General features: G+C 38.6%; 1 pseudogene; it reads left to right on the top strand.

Moving 5' to 3' along the window:
* Positions 1-277: 277 nt before the first annotated feature.
* Positions 278-2143, top strand: LOC130022852 (immunoglobulin lambda variable 2-18-like; annotated as a pseudogene).
* The last annotated feature ends 604 nt before the right edge of the window (positions 2144-2747 follow it).

Here is a 2747-nt window from a genome sequence, read left to right as displayed (position 1 = left end):
TTCCACACATTCATTCTCCTCTGCAAATCAGGGAAAATTAATTTTTGTTCTGAGAAAAATATTATTAGGAGAAATTATTTTTGATAGCTATGATGTCAAGAAATCCTGAGACATCTGAAGACAAAGGCCAGGCCAGAGAGGGGTGAGCAGGAGCAGGTGCAGGAAGCAAATTTGCATGCAGGCCCCTCCCTTCTCTGGGGCAGGGCAGGGATAAGCCTGGGAGAGAGCCAGGTCCAGGGTTGAGGTGTCAGCAGGCAGCACTCTGGGCATCTCCATCATGACCTGGGCTCTTCTCCTCCTCAGCCTCCTGAGTCAGGGCCCAGGTGAGGTTTAGGAAAGGGACCCCGGGGACTATCTGGGCTCACCATTTCGCACTACCTCAGGCTCAACCGGGCCCAGCTTGAACTTACCAGAGTGGGGTTTTTTTTTTCTCTATTTAGGGACTCTGGCCCAGTCTGTCCTGACTCAGCCTCCTGCAGTGTCTGGAATGCCAGGACAGAAGATCACCATCTCCTGTACCGGGACCAGCAATGACATTGGGAGATAAGGCTACGTCTCCTGGTACCAGCAGCAGGAGGGCACAGCCCCCAAAATGCTGACTTATAATGTCTACAATCGGCCATCAGGGATCCCTTATCGCTTCTCTGGCTCCAAGTCTGGCAACACAGAGACCCTGACCAACTCTGGGCTCAAGTCTGAGGACGAGGCTGATTATTACTGTTGCTCCCACAGGAAAGGTGGCACAGGCACAGTGGTTCATGCTCATAGAGAAATGAGACAAAAACCTGCTCAGTGTTTCCCAAGGTCCTTTACTTCTGAAATATAATATTTGTACTTTATCAATAATTATTTTTAAATTAAGTAATTATAAACTATTGAGTTTTGAAAATCATAATATTCTCCATAGTCTTTGTATTTATTTATTTTTTAACAATTTTTATATTTCCTGTTTCTTGAAATTTTAATTATTCTCATTGACTATGTATGGCTATGTGTCATGCACACCAATAAATTTATGAACTACTTGGTACAATCTGCGTATTTACCCAAAATTTTAAAATTTTTTGATAGAATGTGCATTTCATAAATTTATTCTTTATGACATGTAATTCACTGTTTTCCTATGATTTTCACTTTGAAGAATTCATTAACCTTTACTCCATATTATAGTTATCTTCCTAAAGAATCTCTTTATATATCATCAGTTTCTCCTCATCTGGAATTTACCACAAAATGTTTTTTATTCTGTCAATAGACTTATCTGTTCTTTCATTTCCGATCAATAGTTTCATAAATGATGGTATTCATTTTTCTTAATTACACAACATTTTCTTGGGGCATTCATTCCTAAGTCAAATCAATCTCTTTGTAGTGGATAAGTAATAATTCTTGTTATGACTATAATTAATTTTACCTACTTATTTATCACTTGAGAGATTTATTAATAAAATTAGGTGTTCTCTTCCACAATGCAGAAGAAAACTGACACTTTCAAATCTTGAGTAAGAATATCATAAGTTCACATTACCATCGATGACAAGGAGTAGAGTTGGCCTGATTTGGAGGGAATTTTTGAAGTTTATTCTAGTTGGTTGATGTCTTAATAGGAACTTCTGAGACAGTCCTAAATGGGATACGGAAGGTGAGAATATGTTTCCTCCTCTGTTTTTAAATTATGTCAATCTCTCTAAAACTGCTCATGCATGGCGCATGCTGCAGACTAGTAAAGATTCTGAGTGAAGGGATTCAAGAGAACCATCTTTTACTGAAGATCAGGAATAATGTGAAGGCAAATGAGAGATTCTACTGGGCTCAAGTGGACTCTCTTCACTGAGGACATGAGAATTTGGTTCTCTGACTAAATTCTCTCATCCAGGGTCCCCTGGCAAGACCACAGCCACCTACTCTTTCACAACTGGAAAACAAGTACATCTAGGATGCCCCATTTTTGGAACTCTAAATGTGTCAGTGTGAAGTAACTGAGAAAATAAAAGTATGTCAAAGAGATTAATCCTCTCAGTTTCTTCCCCTTTACATTTGCCCCCACCTAGTCTGTTGATGGACATGAAAGTTCATGAAAGGAACACTTGGATCTTTTCTCAGTCTTATTAATATCTTTTCCTTCCCTAATCACTTAGATTAGAGATGACAAGTTCTCAGCCTTCTCAGTATCCAGAATCGCACATTGGGACTTTAATACCAAGACTTTAGGATTTTTTTTCCAGTTTAATGCCTTATATTAGAAGATACACAGTTTAGAGTTAACACTGGAACATCAAGCGCAGGTTTGGTTCAGAGTCCTACAACTGTCATGTCCGTGAAAGTGGGAAATTCCTTCTGTTATTTCGTGCATTTGTATGCCCTTGTGCAATTTCACAGAACTACCAGGAGTAGACAGTCTAACATACTTAGGCCCTCTCCAAATATTTCAATATTGGTTCCTTTGTGTCTTATATCACCTTGTTGATTTTGTTTTAAAAACTTTTGACATTGTTGTTAGATTGTATACATTTAGGAGTAGGTGGAATTTGATCCTGTGTATATTAGTTAAATTGAAATTTTAGTATAGTTCTTTTTATATTTTCCATATATATTTCCCCTTCCTTTCCTTGTTTGTTGCTGTAGTTGTGGTTGTGTGATATTTAAGGGTTGTAGACACATGGACCATGATGTTTTCACATTTACTTGTAATGCTCACTGGGGCACAAGTGAGCATTACAAGTAAATGCTTACATGGACAAAGCTTC

This window comes from Sorex fumeus, unplaced genomic scaffold, assembly GCF_029834395.1.
Source record: "Sorex fumeus unplaced genomic scaffold, SorFum_2.1 ptg000021l, whole genome shotgun sequence".
Lineage (NCBI taxonomy): Eukaryota > Metazoa > Chordata > Mammalia > Eulipotyphla > Soricidae > Sorex > Sorex fumeus.
This window is presented reverse-complemented; position numbering and strand designations above follow the sequence as displayed.